Source organism: Macrobrachium nipponense, chromosome 47, assembly GCF_015104395.2.
Source record: "Macrobrachium nipponense isolate FS-2020 chromosome 47, ASM1510439v2, whole genome shotgun sequence".
Taxonomy (NCBI): Eukaryota; Metazoa; Arthropoda; class Malacostraca; order Decapoda; family Palaemonidae; genus Macrobrachium; species Macrobrachium nipponense.
The window spans coordinates 22,659,989-22,686,364 of NC_087222.1; positions in this window are offsets into that span (position 1 = coordinate 22,659,989).

Sequence of the window (26,376 nt, forward strand, 5' to 3'; positions counted from 1 at the left end):
TCATTCTAACCAACAACATCAAGAATATGACCCAAGAAACTCCATGATTCTTACCAATGCTTAGCTCTTGTTTAGGAAGGAAACCGTCCTCCGACCTATCACCTATACACTGAGCCTTCCAATGTCAGGGAATGAATTGCTTTGGCCAATCAGAGGCCTCCACCATACACAACGTTTCTATCGTCCTCTCCATTGCTTAAAGCTAACAGTTTTCGACAAAGCGATTGTAAACAATCTCCCATGGCTGTGGAATGACACCCAATTTCACAAAAGTATTCTATGGGACCAGTTTCTCCTTTGATGTCTGACATATATATAAAACCGTTATGAACGGTAAGCAAATAATAACTAAATAAAAGGGGCCTGTTAATAAAGGATATTGTGAAAGGGAGATTAGAACAAGTAAAGAGATAGATATACCAAAATGTACATAAATGTAAGATAAATGTAAATCTGCTTCTAATATGTTTTATATGCCCATGCTCATTTCCACACACACACACACAAACAACACAAAACAAACACCAAACACACATAATATAGATATATATATATATATATATATATATATATAGATATATAATATCACACACACACACACACCACACACACACAACACACACACCACACACACATCACCCGTTTATTAGAGTTAAAGTGGCCATCATGGGACTATAACAAAACAAAAGTATTTGACAAGGAGACTTGATTTTGTTGGGCGAATTTTACTCAAGAGTTTAATATTAAAATGCATTTTATGCCCTCCACCAGTAGTCTTAGAAACTGCAGAGGAATATAGACTTCAAATTCTGAAGGTATCACCTTCATTGGCAATGGGAGGACAGAAGTAGGTTCGTTTTGTTTATGTCATTAGACGTTTAGTATCTATGCATCCACACACACTTAATAATAGACATTACACTCAAACAATTAGCTACAGTGAATAGATAAGAGATTTATCATATATCATTGGTATGACGCTTAAATATCCAGTAAACACTTGAAATATTTGTGCACTCAAACCTTTACTAACTCTTCCTCTATCTCTCGTCTCCGTTGACCAAAGAGGCAAAAGAACGGAAGGAGAAAGGACCCTGGAACTCGGCCTACCAACCGAGACGCGTCTGCGACAATTAGGGAAGGGTTTTCCTTAATTTCACTATTTTCAACTCTAAATACAATACGCCCAAGTAGTAAAATGGAAGTAGTAGTAGTAGTCTTATGTCTCCACTATTTCGCCTCTTTCCTTATAAACGCCCCTTTCTGCTTTTAAATTCCTATGGAATAATTGTTCCTCAATCCTGTAGGGAAAATTACTGGCTATAACTGAGAGAGAGAGACGGAGAGAGAGAGAGAGAGAGAGAGGAGGAGAGAGAGAGAGAGAGAGAGAGACGAGAGAGAGAGAGTAATATCCTGATATACCATTTCTCTGAAGACCAATTTTTTACCTGAACAAAAAACGTAAAAATATAGTTTGATGGTAAAACTCTAGTAATTCGTCTGCGTAGCGCGTAAATCACATAAAATCACTTTCAAGATAATCTAATTATACCATTACCTGACGAAAAAGCATTAATAGTATGAGCAAGAAGGTTTTCTGCTGCTAATCGTACTAAGTAAAGGGCATTGCGAGCAGGAATACTAAATATATGAAGCATATCTTTATCCTGTAATTTAACACGATTGTACCCAAAGGACATCTTTGGATGAAGTGTGGTCGTCTAAAGACAAAACTGTCATATATCGTTTTAGCAAGACCGCAATAAAATTCCTCTATCAATATATTGATAAACTTGATAAAGGAAGTTATATATTCTCTAAACATAACCGTGATAAGGGACGTTTTGAAGAATGTCAAAAATGTTTGAAGAAAGCGACGAAGTTCTTCGTTCTGCTGACAATCAATGGCTGCTCCTTATCCCGAGAGGAAGCAGGCTTGCCAACCCTATTAAGGGCTCAACACTCAATCAAGGCAAATGACGAAACTAGTAATCCGAAATGAATGAATTAAGGAAGTTAATGATTCCCACAAGGAATATTTAATATTTCGATCCAAAAGCGCGCAAGTGACATAGAAGAGGCTGAAAATTCTCTCGCGTAAACAGGTCCTAAAATTGTGATTCATGACGCCTCAAGGACTATAAGGATCAAACATCATAATCCTTAAATGTTGTTTTAATCGAAATATTGCTATTGGAAATATATTCAATAAATTAAATGTTCTGGTCTCAAAATTTGTCGCGAGTTGCTCAAATCGTGTGAATCGAAAATCGAGGTTGAATAAATCGATATGTTTTCCCGAATACCAACTTAAAATTCCAGGATACGATGGAAAATGAAGAAGCAGCCCTGGGAAAGTATGGGAATAATTAAAATGGATTATATATGATTCATAAACATGTAATTTCCTTAATTTGTATAAGAATTACACCCAAATTTCCTCCTGTAGAAAAAGATAAAAATACTTTGCACTGCGTAAATCGTGGCCCTTATCAGTTTGCTGTCATTTTAAACATTCGACATATTTATTACTGTTTTCTTAATATATGATTACTATAGAGGATATCGGACTTCATGGACAGTCCTAGGAGATTATTTAATCTTTATAACCTTGTGGAAAGTTACAGAAACTCGAAGGCTATCAGGTTTTGTTAAAAATCGCATATTACAGACCACTATCTCCAGATGGAATACATAGTTATGGAAATTTATGCTCTAACGAAAATGCATCATCGAAGTGAGGGCATAGAGCGTAGTACCAATGATTATTCTGAATATTTTAGTAAGGAGAAAAGTTAAGAGGAATGGGCACTTGAAAAAAAATTAAAGTACGAACCGAAAGAAAAATATAATTTATGTGGGCTATGCCGAGGGTAAAGCTACGAATGATAATACAGATTCTTCTCTCATATGTACTTACAGTTTTGCATAATGTGGACTATAATAATATAAAGGAATAGTCGAAATGCTGTGGTAATTCTAGTTTTTCGCCGGCTAACAACCCGGGCAGTTATGTATTACCAAAACCCAATTCGTGAATTGTCTCGTACAATTAATGCCATTTGGCTTCAAATACTACTGTGTTAGGCACCAATAGGAATAAATAATGTCTAATAAAGTATTGATTTTTTAGAATGCAGTCATTGCAATCACTCTATGCGGCCAATTTTTATTGTTGCCTCGCGATCTAAGGCAAAGCAGATTTCTATGTTTGAGCACCGTTTGCATCGGGTACAGCCACTAGATGGCGTCTGCCAGTCCACGATTCTGAAAAATGAAAATCCGGTCCAATCCAGTTTCGAGTGACGATTTCCCCACACGTCACAGTCACCTGAGGCACGGCATTTTTAATTGGAATTGCTGGTTTACAACTATCAGGTCCCTCTCGTGTGAGGTTCACCCTTTTTTATTTAAAAAAAAAATTAATAATACAAATAAAATGAGCTATCAGCCGTTTTATGGAATAATTTGCATTGGTGAAAAGCTACCTGAGATATATTGCTCATAATTTAAAGTTGCAAGTCAGTAATTGGGTTTGGGGGCTGTTATTATTTTTTACCAGAAATCTGAATTGTTTAAGGAATTTCAGCTTTATGTTTGGTGGGCAGAGGATAGGATATTGCCTACCAAATATACCAACTTTTTTTGTTGTTGTTTTGCTTGAGTGATGTCAACATGGTGATTATTACTACCAGTACTAATATACTTATAATAATAAAACAATAAGAATGTGAAGGAAACCCACGATGAGATGATACGTCTGGAGTTGCAAGATTGGTTGACCATTTTGTTAAGATTACCTTTGGAATGGGTTTGTGATGCGTCCTTTTCAAAGATCATTTCAGAGCAAAGGAAGCATGAGGAGAGCAAGCGTTTAAAAAAAATAAAATTGGATATTTGGTTTATTAGGCAAATATACTTTCAAGAACAACAAAATATTATTTGATCGCATGATTTTTCCAATAAAGGGATCGTCAGGTTACAACATGATCGTGCATAATACGGAAAGAAGCCCCTGAGACGCTTCAGATGCTCTGATGGTTATTTTTGTGACATCTTAAAACGCGTCCTAATCATTATGAGTCTGTGCTTTTGAGGTCGATCAAGTAGCAGCCGGCCTGAGTGCCCCTTTGTCAGGATATTTCCGACAAAGAAAAAAGAATCCCTGTGTGGGCCAGATACGGTCGCCGGAAAGTCTGGCACTTGGCTGGTAAGTGACCAGCTCATTGTGCTTTGTGTCTTATTTAGAGCTCTTTTTAGTTATTTCATTTCGACATATTAGTAGAGGTGGGTTGTCTGACTCTTAATATATCAGTCCAAGATTAAATCACACAAATATAGGGTAGGAAATAATGTAGTTTAGAGGAATCCTTCGCTTGACTTTGTTTCTTTATATTCAAAGGTAAGCTAAATGTAGAAATGTCTTCAATTAAAAACGAAAGTGTGTGAATTCAGCGATTATTGAAGATATCAGGTTTGCGCGTAATGCTCAATTTAGGATTATGGTCAACAACGACGTCACGTATAGAAAGAACCATTCTTCCCGGAGTGGTGCGAGGGAATGGTCCAGCCGTTATCATCGCAATTCTCATCTACCACATCTGAAAACGTCCGTTATTTTCTTAAATGGCCTTATTTCTCACTCTAGTCTTGCAATGTCGAGAGAAAAGAGGTACAACAAGTATAAAACAGAAAGTTTAACGATTTATTTAAATTGGTTTCCATAATGTCTGTTTCATCTCAGCCCCGCTTTCCCCCACAACTGACATATATGATTTATATTCCATTGCATGGAAAAGGACCATTTTTTTTTTTACCATTTCACCATTGCAGGCACCATTCTGAGTTGCCCTGAGTTTACCCATTCATCTTCAACTCTGCTTGGATGCAACGGCACGAACAATGGACCCAATTTGCAGATTCCGTGTCCTTCTGTTGTGCGTCTTCCAGTTTGGGTGGGCGTCCGTCAGATCTCTCATCTGGCCTCATACATGAATCTCGACGGAGAAGCGCCAGAGGACTGAGCTGAATTCAATTAGGTACAGTCCAAGAAGAGGAAATCATGTTTGACTTCACATACATGTCTCCTTTCTTCATTTTTTACTCGTACCATTGTGATCTGTACATTAGGATTATGTTAAATCTTCTTCTTGGATTCGCCTCTCGTTATATTCTGGTGCCCCTGGTTTTCCATTCTTTCTGGAAACTTTGGAATGAGCCTTGACCCTGTGGTCAGATTCAGTCCTGTACCATCAAATGGTTGGTAACGTTCTTTAAAGGACAGCGTAGCTTAGGCAGTAGGATTGTGGAACAGCGGAGTGGGGTGGCCAGAACAGGAAAAATATGGGGACCGGATCTGTAAACGTTCTTTAAGGGGTGAACTAACGGGCAACTGGGGCCTTTCCCTTTTTTCCGTTTTACTTAGCAAACAAGACTGCTATGTCTGCAGTGTTGGCATAAATTCATTATTGTCAAAATAAGTTTATGTCAAACTTTAAGAAAAAATCTTATCCTGTTGCACATTAGAATTTTCTTACGGAACATTCGTAAATTCAGAGCGTTTTTGTCAGAGCCACCATGAGTGCATATGCAAGGATTTTCTATGCAATGCCTTTTTCAACATGATGAATAAGAAGCTTACAGGATTTAATTTCAGTACCAGGATTCCAAAGAACTGGAAGGGACGAAGTGGAAAAGATAGAATCACAGATGCCGATTGATACATACACCGTTTGTTGAAGGACACGATCGTTATTACTACATAAATATTGTTAAGCTAAAGGCAAAATGTGAATTAGCCACTGCACTCTTTGAATTAGAGCAGCAGTATCATGATATTGCTGTCAATAGTTTACGAAGTGTCCACAGTTTAACAACTATATATGCCATGAAAATATTTCCTTATTATCCGGTGTCTGTATCTTTTTGCATCTTTTTATTCTGTCCCTGTCCACTTTGGGCTCCCTGGGGAGTATGGTCAGCTCCTATGATTAGTTTCTCCTCCTCTCTCGCTGTTCTAATGCGCTCAGATCTGTTAAATAATTCTTGGTGCTCTAGTAAAAAGTTGCTTAAGGTTCTTTGTAGTGGTCCTTCGGCCCCATAGCTGCAACCCCTGCCATTCATCTTACTTTACCTCCGTTCATATTCTCTTTAATTCAATCTTACTTTCCACCACTCTCTTAACAATCGTACATAGTGCCAACTGCGAGATTTTCCTCATGTTACCCCTTTAAGGCCTCCTTTACTCTCAATTCCTTTTGGCACTGAATGAACCTCATAGGTCCAGTACTTGGCCTTTAGCCATGAAATTTTAATTCCAAAAGCAATTCCAATTTTCCACTTAGGATTCCCAGTTCATTGGAAGGCCTGCTTGGAAAGGTAAAGGTCTTTCGTCTTTATCTGTACGACTGTTTGGCCAGTAATGATACTGGTTAAAGCATATCCAGTTATAAAAAATGAACAATGTGATTCTGCCAACAAACATTCAGGTTATCATTTCTCGTTTTCTTCAGATTCTACCAATCTCCTTTCACCTCACTCATACGGAAATAAGGGTCTCATAGGCTCGTACTTTTTTTAAAATCAGGCTTCGTTGTTAAACTGGAGGACTCAAGCTGAAAAACAATAAGCGAAACCAAGATAGCCACACATACGTTAGTAGAGATGAGAAAAAGACGTTTCTCAAACAATCTTTACAAGCGCTTGTTCATTTAGCGAGCAAGAAGCAAGTAGGCAATAGCGCGAGACTAAAGTAAACGACGGACTGATTTCATTGGAAGAAAAACTTCATGTTAATCAGCTCTCCTTTCGTTGCAGGTACGCCTTTACTGTGCTGTCGAACCTGATCGTCTTCGCAGGACCTCCTTGTGCTGGAAAACGGGTTCAGACAGAAACATGATGACCCAAGTCAAAGGGTTACGGTACGCCAAACTGCACCGCAAGGGACGACGGGGCTGGACTAGTCGCTGTTTGAAAACCCGTTCGAGAAACCCTGTTACTTGGATGACTATTGGGCCAGAAGATGTGGGAAGTTTCATGTGAGTCTGGTGCCTCTCAGGCTCATGTCTTCAGCAAGAGTTCAGTTGCTTTGCAAGTTATTGTTGTCATGTGGTTGTTTTGTCGGTGTCTGTTGTCTGTGTGTGAATGTCTCTTCTGAAAGTACATATTAATTGTCTTTACCACAGTTGCGTTTTATTTTTAGGTTTATAACATATAGTACACCACATACATATGTAAAATATATCTAAATTATATATATTTATAGAGCTATAATATTATATATATATATATAATATATATATATATACATACTATATATATATTTATATATATATATAATGTATATATATACATAATATATATATATATATATATATATATATATATATATACATATATAATATACATATATATAATAATATATATATATATATATATATATACATGTGTGTGTGTGTGTGTGTGTTGTGTAGTTGTGGTGAGTTTGTGTGTAGTGTGGTGTAAGGGTGACAACTCTAAGGTGTGAGTGCCGGAGGGGGCAATTGGAATGGATTTGGCAGTGAGGAGGAATTATGTAATTAGTTGCTATCTGTGTACCCCTACAGTGATATTTTTGGGAAAATTCAATTGATGCGTCCTATATGTATTTATTTTGATGGGAAAATCTTATAAATCTTTCCACCGTGACCTTAGGGCATTAGGATCGAGACAAACTCTGTAGGCATTTGTTTCTTTTGCAAGTCTATTAGGCAAAAGGGAATTTTAATGAGTCAATATTGTCACTTAACACTGTATATCTTCGCAAAACACACTTCCACACTCTCTGTCTCTTCTTCTCCACCCTTTTCTTCCTCTTTATGTCTCTGCTTTCCACTCTTTCTCACCTGTCTTCTTTCTCCCGTCCAGCCTTTTTATTGGCTGACATCTTCTGGCACCGCCTTGGATTTTGGATTTGATGCGCGTGGGGCATCTTCTGAAAGAATCTTGTAGCAGAGTGGCTACCGATTTATACAAAACCAGCCTTCCTGTCATACCTCCGTAGTAATTGGTAGACTCCATTGGAAATGCCTCTTGTTCATACCCTGGCTTTTTGAGGGTGCGTCCTCTTGGGTATCTTAGTAGGGTATTGTTGGGACCTATTTGGACATCTTTACAATTGGCACTGCTGATTGATTGGTAAAACCCTAGGCCTACCCTTGGAAGGCGGGGCTTTCGAGTTTAAACCACTTCCCCCTTTTAAAACAAGGGAGCATAGAATTCCTTTATAACATTTGGCCAGTGGGGCTGTTGGGATTATCCCTCGCTCTCTGACCGTACAAAAGGAGCGCCAATTAATCCTGAAAAGAGGGCTGGTGTAGGCGTAAATGAGGTGTGACCAAGTTTGCTGAGTCCAATTTCTTGAGGGTGGCCGGAACAGTTACACCTGTCACCTTGAGTGAGAAGGTGTCCCTGACACTTGCGGTGAGGATAACTTCCTTTTGTCCATTTGCTATTTGTGTTCGTGCCTTTTTTTAAGTTTTTAAAGTGAATGTCTTTTGAAATAATTGCCCTTAATTCAGTAATCCGCACTGTAAAATATATACATATATATATCTAGTATATATATAGATATAGATTATTATAGAGAGATATATATATATTTGTATTATGTGTGGTGTGTGTGTGTTTGTTTATGTGCACATTCGCCATGACTACAAACTGCGCATGGGCAGCAGGAGTGAATACATTCCTTTATGACATACATTTATTATTCTTCCTTACTGTTTTAAATTTGTGCATAGCAGTCAGTTGCTTACCATTTAATGCATTCCATCATCAATATTGTAATGCAGGTTATGTGTATTTTTTTATGTTTGGCGTTACGTATTATTATCATGGCCACATTTAGTTTTAGTTAAGCAAACACGAAAGAAAAAGAGAAGCAAAAAATTCATTTCAGAATTGGGGGCATGGTATATAAGTGTTCTACTGTGGCCTTTTCGTTTTCAGATTGTTATATATATTTCGACGCTGGCACAATGTGATCGATTTGAAAATATAACGGACAAAGAACTATACCCTATCGGTCCTCAAGGGCTGTTTGGGGGGGTCCCCCACGTTGCCAAACTGTACTTCTCTGGGTTTTAAAGGCTTCCCTTCCCTTTTCCCCTTTTAATCCGTGCGTCTGTCAAGGAGGCTTAAGCTCCTTGGCGTTGTTAATGTCCCTGGGAGCAGTATATTCTGGGTGTCCCCTATTGCCTCGACCTCCTTAGAAAATATTTCCATCTCCAGGTCTCCCTTTCTATATAGGCCTAATTAAATCTCTTTTTGGACTTTCTTTGTGATTATCCACAAGTACTGGAGTTCCGCACTTGTAATACTTGTTTTGTGTAATTTACGGAAATATATATGTGTGTATATATATATATATATATATGATAATAAATTATATATAATATATATCTACTATATAAAATATATAAAGATAATATGTAAAATTGGGGGGGTATGTATATAGAGAAGAGAGGAGAGAGCGAGAGCGATTGACAGAGAAACGCAGCAAATGTACTAGTAGGTTTACACAAATGAGATTATCGGAGTATTTAATTTATCTATCATAATATGGTCTCCGTTTCTTTCCAGTAAGTATTCATAACATTTCCACGTTGTTTGTAAGGCGACAGACTCCTTAATGAGTCAGTGGACAGTGAGTGTTTTGACGTGCTGCCCTTGTGGAGGCGGGGCGTTGACATCTTTATGCCTGAGGGTAAGCTTAACAACCTGAGATAAGAACTGGCAACGCTGGAATTTTTTGCAACGGGGTTTTAAGAAAAACTTGTTGTCTATTGTTGTAAAATGTAAGTAAAATTATGAGGGCTTTTAATCAATGCCAAAATTAATCAACAACCAATCATGTTTGTGTTGTATAACTTATGCTGCCTTCCTATACCTAAAAACGTTGAGTTGAATATGATGTGGCAGCGCCAGCAACGGAGGAGACCCCACCCAAATCACCTTGAAGGAGCCCGACAGGGTACTAGTGACCTGATCACACAAACACACACACACAACACGTGTGTACTTAACATTATATTTCCGTGTATCAGTTTCTTGGAAGACAGGAAGTTCTCTTGTGTGGATGTGGCAATTGAGTGACTGTGTAATGAAGCAGTTCAGTCAAAAGTACCAGTAGAGGAATTAGTGGTCCTTGGCACAGGATCCACATTTGAACGTAAAGGCCGGAAGCTGAACTTTGGAACTCCGAAAGACTCACGAAATTGTGAAATATTAAATATAATATTCTCCTTTTCAGAATGTGGCTCTGATCTGCATGGCTGTCGGTTCATCTTCTCACAATCTTCCATACGGAGTGAGGGAACAATCCTTCTCCAGGAGCCCAGATCCCCAATGGACGAGAGGGAATGCGGAGGAAGGGAGGAAGGGAACATCATGAACAAAGAAAGGGCCCAGTCCAACTTTGATAAAGAAGAAGAAGAAGAAGAAGAAGAAGAAGAAGAGAGAGAACCGAAGATACTATTGTTCTGGTGGAGAAGGTTTCCTGCCGTGTCGATGAGAATCCTCGATGGTTAAGGGAGGCGCCAGTCTACCAGATTGCTGTCTCGATCTAGCAAACTAGGCTCTACGTCAATCTGTACCAGGTAATACTTACTTATTATGATTCTTCGTGCTCGGCACGGGCTTCTTGCATGTGTTTCACACACTCGTGACTGACTGGTGAAAGCTCTTGATAACCTCCAAGGGGGGTTCCAAAAGTCTGTTGCTCATTGTGCGCAATATAATAATAATAATATAATAATAATAATTTCAGTACGGGTCAAATGCAGGAAAGCGCAGTAGATTACCTACAGAAACTCATCGTTTAGATACACCACACTGAAAAGTTATAATAATGAACACTGGACACCGCCAATCGTTGCTAATAAACGATAATAATTATTGTTAACCTCTCTCTCTCTCTCTCTATCTTCTCTCTCTCTCTCACAAACCACTTTCACACATTATATATATATATATATATAATATATATATAATATTATATATATATATAATATTAATATACATATATACTATTTCGACTATATATATATATACATATATATATAAATATATATATATAGATATTAATATATATATATTATATATATATATATATAATTCAAGTTTTTTTTATAGCTACCATTAACTTATAGACCCTCGAGTACTTCTATTCCAAAATAGTTGAAGAATTTTCCAAAACAAGTGTTTGCTTATACTTTTATGTCATCCAACGAGAAAAAAACTTATGTATGTACAAATCTCCAGAATCAAGACTACGACAGTCTCAATAGCATCAAAACACATATATTCCAAAGCGCTTCAAAAGAAATAATTGATAGGTTTGTGCAATCATTTCCTCAAAAACGTCATTTTAGGAGTCCCTTAACTGTCTCTTAAAAATTAAGAATTTATTGCATGATTCAGGGACAGATCAAGTATTTACATTCTTCCATATTTTCATCCGGAATCAGAATGCCATCTTGATAAAGGAATTAATTTATTATTTTCAGGTGTTTATTCAACTTTACGTCAGGAGCCGCTAAAAAAATGGACGAGAATTTCATCGCCACGGTTCGTTCGATATGTTCGTTGGCGGATTCCTCAGCTCCGGTCCAGCATGAGACACATTAATACACAGATTGGAAGAAAAGTAGTACCGCATTTCACCCTTCTGGCTATGACCTTTGTGATGTTGTTGTTATTTTTCATTCCAGTAGGCAAACTTGGCTGCTTTTTTTTCATATATTCAGAAACCGATCGGTGTATTAATCATTACCTTTCAAGTCTATGAAGAATCTTATCTTATGAGTCTTGTAGAAGAAGATTTTAAAGTTTCAAAGTCTCATTCCAATCCTTGAATCAGCAGGCAAGGGTCCAACTTAGCTAACAGGCAAATGCAACGGTTATGATGATATTATGAGAACACAGCGCTCTTCCACCACCATTCCCACTGACCTCATCTAACACCACAATTTGTTACAGTGTTGCTTTTGCAGGCGCTGCATCGTAGGTCTAGGACGGATGTCTCTGGTGTGGCTGGGGAGGAAGGGAGCAGCTACGGTCATGGGGCATAGTCGCCGTGGCAGCTCTTTTGGGGCATCGCTGGGTCGCTTTGCTCATCACATCACTGGCTTTCACAGCGGCTAATCGAGATATAGTGGAGGGAGCTGCGTTCGTCTACGATTTCAGAGTCTCAACGGACAAGGATCTCCAATGGCGTCATGTCATGTTGATTCAAGACTTCAAATCCTGATGAGTAAGTGCGTCTCGGATTTTAGATACTTTGGAATAAAGGTCGCTCGGATCGTGCCCGGGCCACTTCCAGCCTTTCTGGCTTGCTTCTCGAATGCCGACTCAGAAGAAAGCCCGTTTCGTTGAAAGCCATTGTGATCTCTCTGAACACGTTATATTTACGGTACATGGACAGTTAGTTGACCAAGGTAGATCGCAGCAAAGCAAAAATGAGTCACAGGGTCGAATTTCTATAAAAGAATTAAGGGAAACCAGAAAGCTATGTTAAGATTAACATCAACCAATTCATCTGATGTATAGGCCAGTTCCCATATGACGCTCCTGATTGGGTGTGATAAGGCCAATCACAGGGCTTGGAAAGTGAAACTCTCAGTCTCTCTCGAGAGGCTCACATAGGTAGGATGTATGTTCACCTCTCCGGAGGGATTACATCTTTCAAAAGTATCTCGAGAGAGACTGGAGAGTTCCAGCCCGTGTGACTGGCTTATCATCAGCCAGTAAGGAGCGTGTAAGCGAACTGAACTAGACATCAGATGGCACGGTTGATTGTGAATCTACTCAACCCTTCTGAGTAAGATAAAAACATAGTTATAAATTATATACACTATATAGAAATTAATATGTGAATATGTGTACAAATATATAATGGTATGTATTTTTATATGTACATATATATAGAGCGTGCATGAAGTATGTCATGATTCCGAAACTTGCATTCCAGACAAACAAATAGGTAAATGGGGACAAATTGTAAAATCTCAGGTCATTTCAGCCTCTTCTGGGAACGCATTCTTTGTAAACTGTTACACAAAACAACTTTGCGCTTCGCAATTCCATGTCTGAGGTTCACGTCTCGGTCTTTATCCATCTTTTTGCAATAATTTCATGGTCTAAAATCGCTCATATGTCCTCTGAACACATAATACCGTTCAACCAGACATACCCTATTTGAGTTTTCTTAAAGATACAAGTTCCGTATTCAGACATTGCACACACACACAAACACACACACACATATATATATATATATATAATATCTATTTTTTTTTTTAAAAAAAAACAAAAAATTAAAAAAATAATATATTATATATGTGTGTTGTGCTTGTGTGTGTGTGCAAAAGTCTGAATACGGGAACTTTATCTTTAGAAACTCAAATAGGTAGTCTGTTGATACGGTATTATGTAGTTCATGAGGACATATGTAGCGATTTAAACCATTGAAATTATTGTGCCCCAAAAGATGGATGAGAAGACCGATACCGTGAAACTCAGACATGGAAAAATTGCGAAGCGCCAAGTGGTTGGTCACAGTTTTACAAAGAAGGTTCACAGGAAGGAGGCTGAATGACCGAGATTTTACAACTTGTATTTACCTATTTGAGTTTTCTGGAGATGCAAGTTCGGATCCTGACATAATACATTCCACGGTTTATGTATACGTACTATACATGCTAAAAGACGTGAAGTCGAAAGGTCTCGCGGCTACTCCATCGTTAATTTCCCTCGTGGGCATACATCTTTATTTATGATTTATCCACGTTCTAACTTCGTGAATTCAGTTATACATACGTACATATAAAAATACACACAGTATATATTTGTACAACAATATTCACATATTCATGTATATAAAGTGTATATACTTCATACTATGTTCTATCTTACTCAGAAGTGGTATGAGTAGATTACATAACGTGATTCCGATGTCTAGTTCAGTTCCTTTCGACGCTCTGAACTGGCTGATGATAAGCCAGTCACACAGGGCTGGGAAAATCTCGTCTCTTCGAGATACTTTGAAAAGAGTATCCTTTCCGGAGAGGTGAAACCATACATCCTACCTATGTGACTCTTCGAGAGACTGAGAGTTTCCACTTTCCAGAACCTTGTGATTGGCTTTCAACACCCAATCAGGAGCGTCATAAGGGAATGGCTAGACATCACATGAACGGTGATGTTAATCTAACATAGCTTTCTGGTTCCTTAAGTCTTATAGAAAATTTCGTGCCCCGTGACTCATTTTGCTTTGCCTGCGATCTACCATGGTCAACTAACTGGCATGTACGGCAATCATAACGTGTGTCAAGAGAACACAATGGCCTTTCAACGAAACAGGCTTTATTCTGAGGTGGGAATGAGAAGTTGCGACCTAGGTTCCTCGTTGGTGAGGTGCGTCATATCTAGAAGGCGAAGCAAGCAAGAAGAGGCTGAAAAGTAATCTAACAAATCCGAGAACGCACTTACTCTCAGGATTGAAGTCTTGAATCAACATGACGATGACGCCATTGGCGATCTTTGTCCGTGAGGAACTCAATGAAGTCGTAGACGAACGCACGCCCCTCCACAATTATACCCTATGAGCTCCGCTGTGAAAGACAGCGATGTGATGAGCAAAGTGGACCCATCGATGCCCAAAACAGCAGCACGGCGAATATGCCCCCACTGACCGTAGCTGTTTCCTTCTCCCAGCCACACCCATAAGGACATCCTCTAGACCTACGATGCCCAGCCGGCTGCTGCAAAAGAACACTGTAACAAAAATTGGGCGTTGATGAGGTCAGTGGGAGAAATGGCGTTGGAAAGAGCGCAGTATTCTCAGAATTATAATCATAACCGTTGCATTTGTTGTTAGGCTAAGGTGGGACCCTATGCCTGCTGAGTACCCCAGGATTGACATAAGACTGAAACTTTAAAAATGCGTTTCTTCTACAATGAGCTCATAAGAAAGATTCTTATAGACTTGAAAAGGTAAGGAATTAATACACACTATCAGTTTCTGATATATATGAAAAAAGCAGCCAAGTTTCCTATTGAGAATGAAAAATACAACAAAACATCACAAGGTCATAGCCAGAAGGGTGAAATGCAGGTACTACCTTTCTTCCAATCGTGTATTGCTGGTCAGTTATATAGAAATTTTATTTCATTCTTACTCAAGAGAATTTGTAGTTACTGACCTACTCCAGGTTATATGCTTGTATATATATATTATATAATATATATATATATATATATATATATATATATATATATATATATATATATTAAGCTACAATGTCCTTTAACACCCATTTCACTCTACCTCTGCATTAATATATTTTCATGTATGTTAATAACCAAAGGGGAATTTTTTGTTTTTTTTATAATAATTTTGTTCTCACATGGAAAAATTTCTCTTCGGTTAACATATATGAAAATATATTAATGCCGAGGTAGAGCGAGTGTGCTATTGGACAGTTGCAGCTTAATGCACGTACATGAATCACGGTGATGTTATAATATATATATATATATATATATATATATATATATATATATATATATATATATATACATATATATAATGAAATGAGCCCATAAAAACGCCGAAATATGGAAATGCGAAACGTTACAGAAGAGGCAGTATTTATTTTCTATAACTTTTCTCATTCATTACCTACCTGAGAGAGAGACAGCAGTCTCTGAATTATAGTGCTTTCTTTCCATATTTTGGCGTTTTTGTGGTCTACTTTTATCAGATGGAATTCTGTTGTAAGAGAACATTTATATATGTATTATATATATATATATATATATATATATATATATATATATATATGTATATATATATATATATATATATATATATATATATATATATATATGTGTGTGTGTGTGTGTGTGTGTGTGTGTGTGTGTGTGTGCACGTGTGTGTGTGTGTGCATGATGTGTGTGTGTGTGTGTAAGTAAGAAAATTCCTTCGTCGTGAGCATAAAATTTAAATTAGAATGGGAAAACATTAACCAAATCCCCCTTTAGATGTCTTAATCATCAGAACTAATAACAACTACAAATTCACTGTCTTCAGGAAAGCGACATTCTCACTTTCATACATAGATTTTTACAGCTATCATGATATTTAAGTTAAACTTGGTATAGCAAGTACACTTATTTCTTAGAGCCCTGAGAAATTTGCTTCCCAGATTATCTTAACAAAGAACTTGAAGCAAACAGAAATCAACTCATCTTGTTAACCCTCTTACGCCGATTGGACGTATTAAACGTCGAGTCAAAATGTCTCCCGTATGCCGATTGAACGTATCATACGTCGGCTCAAAAAAGCTTTTTTAAAAATTCGCGGAAAATACTTATAGGCCTACCAGCCGAAAACTTTTGTATCACGCGCCTTGGGGGATGCTGGGAGTTCACGGATCAAGGCGTTGTTTTGTTTACAATCGCTACGCAGGCGCGCAATGCGCGAATTTCTTTCTTATCCGCACTAAAAAGTATCAGTGACACATCTCGGAAATTATTTCGTCACTTTGACATAATTTTTGCACCGTTTAAATTATCCTTTACACGAAGTATATATATGAAAATGTGTGCAATTTCATGTAAAATACAACAAAAAAATACACATGATTGTAGCTTTTATCAATTTTGAAATATTTTCCATATAAATAACGATAAGTGCAAAAATTTCAACCTTCGGTCAACTTCGACTCTATACAGAAATGGTCGAGAATCGCAATTGTAAGCTAAAATTCTTATATTATAGTAATATTCAATCATTTGCCTTCATTTTTTGCAACAAATTGGACGTCTCTAGCACAATATTTCGATTTATGGTGAATTTATGAAAAAACTTTTTCCTTACGTTCGTGCGATAACTCTTCGATAAATTTTTTCGTGCGATTTTCCTCATGTTTGCACCCTTTTAAATTTGCCGTTACATAAAGTTTTATATATGTCAATGTGCGCAATTTCATGCACAATACAACAACAAACACCCATGGTTGTAGCTTTTTATCAGTTTTTGAAATATTTTCATATAAATAACGTTTAAGTGTAAAAATTTCAACTTTCGGTCAACTTTGACTCTACCGAAATGGTCGAAAAACGCAATTGTAAGCTAAAACTCTTATATTCTAGTAATATTCATCATTTACCTTCATTTTGCAACGACTTGGAAGTCTCTAGCACAATATTTCGATTTATGGTGAATTTAGATGAAAAAAAAAAACATTACGTTTCGCGCGGTAACTCTTCCGAAAAAAATCAGAATTTTTTTGTGCGATTGTCGAAATGTTTGCACCATTTAAAATTAGCTGTTACATAAAGTTTTATATATAAAAATGTGCGCAATTTCATGTAGAATACAACTAAAATGATTGAAGGTTGTAGCTTTTTCTCTTTTATCGAAATATTTGCATATAAATCACGATAAATAGCAAAAAAAACCACGTTCGGTCAAATTGACTCTACCGAAATAGTTGAAAAACGCAATTGTAAGCTAAAACTCTTACGGCCTAGTAATAGATTCCGTCATTTTTCTTCATTTTGAAACAAATTTGAAGTCTCTAAAACAATATTGTGATTTATGGTGAATTTTTGAAAAATATATTTACCTTCACTCCGCGCGCCGATTCGCGGCGCAAGTCTCCGAAATACGTACATCGCATTATCCTAATATTTTCTCCTTTTCATATTAGCCTTTTTATAGAGTTCCATATATCAAAATGTGCGCAATTTCATGAAGAATACAATAAAAAATAATTGAAGGTTGTAGCTTTTTCCATCTTTGAAATATGTGCATATAAAAAAAAATATATATATTAAAATTTTGACATTCGGTCAAATTTAACTCGTCCGAAATGGTCGAAATCTGCAATTCTAATCTAAAAAATCTTACAGTATCGTAATATTAAATCATTTGTCTTAATTTTGAAACAAATTGGAAGTCTCTAGAACATTATTTAGAATTACGGTGAATTTTTGAAAATAACATTTTTTTACGTCCGTGCGTTACGAATTCGTACATCATTTTGTGATAACATTTTTCCGGTGTTGCTTTTATTGTTTTACTATGTATTATATATCAAAAGGATTGCAATTTAGTGTACAATACAACGAAAAAAAAAGTAACTCGTTAGCTTTGACCGTTTTCTGCACAGCGTGATTTGAATACAATTATCTATGAATTTTTTTTTTTCGTTTACCATATATCGCATTATTTACATATGATAAGATATTATTTTTTCATTTCTGATGATTGGATACTAAACATCAAGCAATGAAAAAAAAATGAGCCAAAAATGAACTCTTATCTTCAAAACTAAGCGCGCTGTGATTTTTTTGAAAAATTAGTTTTTTCCGGTTCCGCGCTCACTCCAAACCGGCGCCGGCATACAGGAGAGTTTTGATTTTTAGGGCTTTTGGCGTAAGAGGGTTAAAATACCCCAAGCACATAATAGAAAAAGCCATACATAAAGCAAAGAGAATTTTCTACAAACCCACAGAAAACAAAGAAGAGAAGAAAATCACAAACAGAATCATAATCCCTCACATGAATAATTTACGAGAAATCAACACAACCTTAGGTCACTCCAACCATTTTGTCTTCACTTATCAAAATATCCTTGGGAATCCTTATTTAATGTTCAGCAGAAAACCAGATTCTAAAGATGTAGGAGTTTATGGAATCCCCTGAAGGGATTGTGATAAGTCATACTACTAGATTCATAGGAAAATCCTCAGAAAGATTAACTCAACATAAATGCTCCGTTAGTTAAGGACAACATAGTTCAGCAGTTTTCCATCACATAAACAACATGAACCATACCATGGATTGGAACTCATCCCGAATTTTATAAAAAAGCTGCTGTCGATGCAAATGTCAGATGGTAGAATCTTCACTGAAAAAACAACAAGATAATAGGATCAACCTTTCCAATTAAGCCTGGGACTCTGACCAGATAGACAATACCTTCCTTAAGGCAACGATGAAACGGATTAAGAGAATTAACAGAACCACGCGGCTTAGAGGTGACCCCAGGCATCAGCTAAGGGCATATTTCCCACTATATATTTCCCCAATGTAACTTTGTCATTCACTACTTGATAAGGGTGGGAGTCAGTCCACCGAAATATATAGTCCTTAGCTTTAAACCAGAGTGTTTTAATGGGCCTTTTATACTGGAGATATTATAATAATAATAATGTTACTCACCCCCATACATGGACGAGAGACTCTTACCTTGTCACCCTGGTAGCTATGGCCTTGAAGACTCTCTCTCTCTCTCTCTCTCTCTCTCTCTCTGCATATTCTATCATTATAATTGGGCGAAGAGTAAGAAGAATTTTTGAATACTGGGCAACCAGACAAACTCTCCAAAATTGAAACACAAATTATTTAAGAAACTCAAAATTACATTTCTTTATGATTGAAACATTACTTTTAGTAATCAATTAATTTTATGATTGAAACATTACTTATTGATAAATTTTCTTTATGACTGAAACATTATTCATTGATAATTCCCGTTATCAATCAACCTGTGTACAACAGTTTGTCAAAAATCCACTTTGTGAGGGATCTAGGGCTAAGGTTGGCTATGGTTTTTGTGTCTGGATTTTGGACATGAAATTATCCTCTTTAATCATCAAATTTTGATAATGGAAATGTGTTCTATTGCTTTCAAATCCCACTAAGTGTTTTGGCTTCCGGGGGAGCGCTCATCCCAGAACCCTTAGCTTTATGCCGAGCCTGCTAGGGCGGTCGGCAGTAGTGCTGTAGTAGTCCCCATATTCCAAATCATCTCTCTCTCTCTCTCTCTCTCTCTCTCTCTCTCTCTCTCTCAGAAGAAAGTAACTTCCCTTTTCTCTTCTCTATTGCCTCGCCCGTTCCTGCTTCTAAACTAAAATCTGTGCGAACAAAAAACCTAATTTACAAAAAAAAAAGAAAAAAAAAAAAAGAACAAAATAAGTTTATTAAGAAGGACTAACAACAAGTCATGTAAAATGAAATTATGCCTGATAGATAGTGAATCCCATTAAGGTACACCCCAAAAGCAAAACTGAACAGTTGCAAGAAAACATAACATTAGGGGATTAATTAAATTACAGTCCCCCACAGTCATTTAACCATTCCACATTATTTACCAGTCTATTTCCAAATAACCTTCCAAAGCCACTTTTGTGACAGTTCCATTTAATGTCTAACAAGCCAAGACTGACTATGGTTCCTTCGAAACATCTGTAAAGAACGGAACCATCTCACATTAAAAAAAAAAAAAAAAAAAAAAACGGAACTCACTTAGTTTATAACACATAGTAGGAATACATAACACAAATGTTAAGGAATGACAGAGAAATAGTACTGTCTGTATTAACCACTTGGAGAAGTTAGTCCTTTTCTAAAATCACTTTCCCTTTCGGCAAAAAGGGAGTCTCGATTCCTGAGCGTTCTGGCACGTCTTTCTGGTTTGGCCCTTCACAAACGAATGTGTAGTAATCCTTCACAAGAGCCCTTCGCACCCAGCAATCTTCACAATGTACACATGAATGCACACTTCCTTTGACACACCTAGAAATCCGGTCAAAATGTTCTCGAAGCTTCGATTCAAAACAGTGGCAGAAAATTCCGCCTGAACACGTACTGCTGCTGCTGATGCTCACTGTATTCAGAGGTGACTGTACTAGGGTGCTGAATTAGTATATGCCAGATCACATACCTTTCTTCCACCTGCCAAACTGCTGAATATTGCGAGAGTTCGTATGTCCCAGGCTCATGCATAAATACCCCTGTACCCAATAAACTTATATATATATATATATACCCATATATATATATAATATATATATATATTATATATATTATATATATAATATATATATATATATATATCATATATATATATATATGTGTATATATATACCTATATATTATGTGTGTGTATTAGGGACCAGCTTACGAAGATGAAAACTGGAGATAAATAGCTTCACTTACTGCCAACTCTGATAACAGATCGAAAAAAGCCAAAACAAAAAATGAGATAAAATATTTATAATTTTTTTCAGGCAGTCTGTAGTCATTAGACTGTAGATTTTCACCTTTCCTGACAATGACTATGGTCATCAATGGTTTCATGATCTCTGATTACTTATGGCATAACGTGGAGAGATCGTTCAAATGTTGTTTGGTTTATCTTTAAATTACTTGCCATCTCTAAAAGTGAAAGAACCGGAACAACTGATAAACCTGATTTGAGACCCCAAGGGACACTGAACAGTCAAAGGTCAGCCTAACGGGGAAAGCAACCAACATCAACTTGGAACTATAACTAAAACGGCTCTGTTAACATGGGAGTTTAACGTCAAATTTTAATATAAGGAATTAAACCTCAGATGACCAAAGGAATAAAGTGATATTTTACGTTTAAACATGTAAATGGAAACTCGTGTAAAACGTGAATGATGACGCTGTGCCGTGGCTTAGATTAGCTCTTAATAATTTCACCATCGTTGCCAGATGGTATTAGCATCTTCATGTGGCTATTCTCCTGTGTGTGTGTGTGTGTGTGTGTGTGTGTGTGTGTGAGAGAGAGAGAGAGAGAGAGAGAGAGAGATAATCATGAAGTCTCATGATCTCATCAACATGTTGTATTTGTTCTGTTCCCTTTCCTTCCCATTTGTATCTTTTCGCCAATAAAGCAGATTTGCATCCAGTGTCTGTCGTTTACCTGTTGCACTCATAACCTCAAAAAGATACCAAACTAATGTGAATTTTTCCTTCAATTGCAGTTCCCGAGGCCTTCTTGATTCCATTTATTGGTTCTACCACAACTTATCGTCACCAGGTTCTCACGGTATTTACTTCTGATAAGAACTAAAGATATTTTCGGTGTTTTTTTTTAATTTCTGAAATTTATGCAATGAATTTTCTCTTTTATTTTCTCCATGCATTATCCTTTCTTAGAATAATGGATAATTCAGCGAGATCATTGTACAATCAGCGCTTCAGTGGCGTGATTGGTATGGTCTTGACCTGCCACCTCGGTGGCCGCGAGTTCGATTCTCGAGCATTCTATTGAGGTATTAGAGAAGTGTATTTCTGGTGATAGAAGTTCACTCTCGACGTGGTTCGGAAGTCACGTAAAGCCGTTGGTCCCGTTGCTGAATAACCATACTGGTTCCATGCAACAATGCAACATAAAAAACAACCCTACAAACAAAAAACAAATCATTGTACAATCGTATGCTATCTTATAACATATAAAGACAGAAGAACATATCATTCAAAGGAAACAGCCTTCACAATGGATTAACCAAGAGGATGTATGCCGTCAAGCAGGCACAGATGATCTAAACTAAGCTCTCACAGACACGAGAGTAGAGATATCGTGATTTTTCACGACTCGCGTCCTCTGTAGCCGGATAAGTAGTACCACAGTGTCCGGGCTCAATAACAGATGCAGTGGGTGATTTGAATATAGAGGTTAACCATCGAATTCAAGACGGGTGGTAATCGGGAGGCGGTAACGGGTATCAGGCGTACTACTCTTCAGGCCTGTCCACACAAGGAAACGTTTGCAAACTGTTTCTTGTCCCCACTCCCCAGACCTCAGTTGTCGTCAGGGTGCTTGTGGTGGAGTAGCCTCTGTATTATACTTGGCTCTTTTGATGCACTAGAGGAGGGATCAGAGAATGAGAAAGAGATGAGTAAGGAATTTTTGGAAAAAGGGCCGAGTCATGCTGACTTGCTTCTGGCAGAATTAAAAATAAATACATATATACATATACACACATATATAACTATATGTGTATATATATACATGTACATGTGCATATATACATATATGCATTTATACATAGCACATATATATAAATATATGCATACATTATACATGTGTATATAGTACATATACGCTCAGAAACTAAATGTTTTCCATTCTGGATGGAAACAAATATGGCGGTAAGGCGTTTGCACACTTTGTTTGCAAACTGTTTGTTTGCAAACAATGTTTCCAAGTGTGGACAGGCCTTATGACAGGAGACTCCCTTAGGCTGAAGGGTAAAGTATGTACGGTACGATTCACTGTGGTATGCGGGGTAGAAGCAGAACCACCTGGGAAATCGAAGAAAAATAAGTTAGACGAAGAAATGAACACGAACAGATACTCGATGAGTAGGGAACGAGAAGAGACAGTAGTATATCTGAAATGAACTCACCAGTGGATCAAGAAAATTAACTGAAGTGTCAAAGAAAGCCCGAGAATAAAGACTTGGGATAATGTTGCAAGGGAGCTCATGGAAATGGAGGTGCTATACCAGGGGCGTCGTTTTGGGGGGATGGGCTGGTGGAAACTGCCCCTCACCCCAAGACTCTAGTTGGCCCCCTCACCCCAAGAAGTAACAGCAGCTGGTTTTCCTTATTCCTACCGAAACTCAAATGTGTCCTTACATTGAGTTATATCGATCTATGTCTGTCTGTCTATATTTCTCTATCACACATTGTCTGCCAATGTGTCCGTTGTCTGTCTGTCTATATGTATGTATGTATGTGTATATGTGCGTGTATGTTTGTATGTTTGTCTGTAGTCTTAACTAAGTTGTTCGACGCTTTGAGAAAACGCTTCTCGTTAAACTGGTATCAGTATTTATGGTACTATAATCTAGAGGAGTTGAAGAAAAATGAGCCTACTAACTACTTTATGCAGATACATTCGTTTCTCTTAGAACTGAGTCTAGAACTACTTTGATTAGTAATGATGAAATTCGACAAATTGTGATATGTAAATGCAGACAGAAACTGACGTTAAATGTCAACAAAGCTTTGCCGTGAGTTCCACCGTCAATATAATTATTCACTTCGACTGAGAATCTGATATCAGTGATGTCTTCTTTGATTAGACCAAGTTGTCTTCTTCCTACAGAGGTCCTCTGAAGTATTAACGAGATCAAAATATGTCTGTGTCGCTCTATACAACTATTATTACTTCGCAGTTCGTGATTTTCACCTTTTTTCAGAATTAAACTTATTCTCGCCTTTCTCGAAATAATGATAAGTGTCTCCTCCCGTCTAAAATGACGCCAGATAAAGAACCCTACAAGTAACAACAGATAATTAAGGCCGGTGAGCAACACTGCGATATTGTGATTGTTACTCAAATGTCCGAAGAACAATTCCCCATTTGTGAACCAACTGACTTAAAGCCAGCGACAATCGGCATTCTGTGATGAACTAAAGCAGTGGTAAGACAAAGCAAGCTTCATTTATAATAATTATCCGAAGAACCCTCGTTAACATATAACAACATTGTTTGGGAAGCAATCACTGACCCTGTAAGTATATCAATCCTCTGACGTGTGAGTTGTTCGCAATATAGGCCTAATGCTCTTTACATTCATGAATGGTTACCTACGTTCAGTTTTGGAGCAAGTGACAATTTTCTACTGATGAGAATAGTCCTAAAAATGAATCCATGGGTGTTTTTGCTACTTGCCCACTCTGTCAGTAAATTAGATCTCTCTCTCTCTCTCTCTCTCTCTCTCTCTCTTGGCAAATTTTAGTCCTTCGTATTCAGGCCATTTACATATATTTAATTTTTGCCAGCCAAGTAATAACCCGTACTTTAAGAATAATTCAAATGCCTGGTCAGGTATGCATAAACAATGACAGAACCTATAGGTCTTACAAGCAGTTACTAAAGGGTGTCAAATTCCCTCTGAAAACCATATATATATATATATATATATATATATATATATATATATATATATATATATATATATATATATATATAATAGAAGCAAGAGCCAGTTGGTAACCCACCATGAACGTGAAATGAATCCAGTTCCCAAAAGAGCAGCAATTCTAGGAAAAAGAGAGAGTAAACCTTTATCATAGGGATCAGAACCTATGCTACGGTTTCAAATCGCACCAAAGATGGAGGAGGAACACATCATCAGTTTAGCTTTGATCTCGGTGTAAAAAAGGGGTTGAAGATAGATAAGTCCATTTGATGGGTTCTGACGGCGACAGATGGTGTCAGTGTGATTTACGTAACACATATTTTTTAGTGTTAATTTACCCGTTTCTTTAATAACTGATCTCTTTTTGTATTTCCCGCCACCTTCTGGTACTACTCTCGTATTAACACCTAAATATTCTTTGCAAGCTTCTTCCATTGAATGACGGCTCATTCTCTGAATAATAATAATAATAATAATAATAATAATAATAATATATATAATAATAATAATAATAATAATAATAATAATAATAATAATAATGATGGCGTCATAACAACGACGTACTGGGAGTCTCTCAGTACCATAGATGGTATACCTATATCTCCGGGAAGGCAGAAATGACACCTTAACCGGGAACAACAAGATGACCTTCAGTAACCAGTTGATATCCTATGTAGTAGTTCATTTTCATAAACAGGTATCATAGACAAATCAGAAGCATAGGATGACAAACTACAAGAGGTGCCTGATTCTGCCATTATCTATTGAAGATAGACATTTCTAGCAAAATGTTTAGCCCGGTCATGTGTAAGTCTGTTGACCTATTCCTTTTCATACATTGACATATTAACTATGCATGACGCCTCCAGTATCGGTCGCGTTTACAGCAAAAAACATTGCTTTTTTCTTTTTACGAAATGCAAGCATTTTTGCACTCGTCTCCAACCTTGAGCGGTCAACAGTATTGCGCCTTTTTTCCTTTATTTACTTTTGAAAGAGAAAAAAATAAAATAATAATAATAATAACTTACGAGTTGGTACAATCTGTAGTCGTTTCGTACATCCATAAATCCTTCATTTAAACCAGTTCGTCTCCACGCAAGCAATTTAAACACTAAAACTGATTTCTTCAAACATTTACGAGTTTTATCATAGAAAATGTCGTATTTGCGTTACATCTATGGGCACTTATCCGATATCCAAATAAAAAAAACTTATTACATCTAAATCTAAGTTTACATAACTCATACCCTATTCGTTTTGCAACTCTCCTAATTGCTTGTTTTAATGATCTATTTGAATGACTCTGATCTCATCATTCCTATACAATAGCTAGCTACCTTAACCTACCGATTTCATTTCACAATTATAAATCTCAGAGGGTGTAAGCAATTTGCCGATGGATTTCTCGATACTAACTGACTAGAAAACAAGATACTAATTCAACACGCTTAACCGAATGGTTCCTAAATATGGACAGACGCCACAGTTCACTCTCTTGGGAGACATTTCTTGGTTCTCTCTCTCTCTTTAAGGGACTGATTTTACAGACTTGTTACATCTTCTATTTGGATTTGG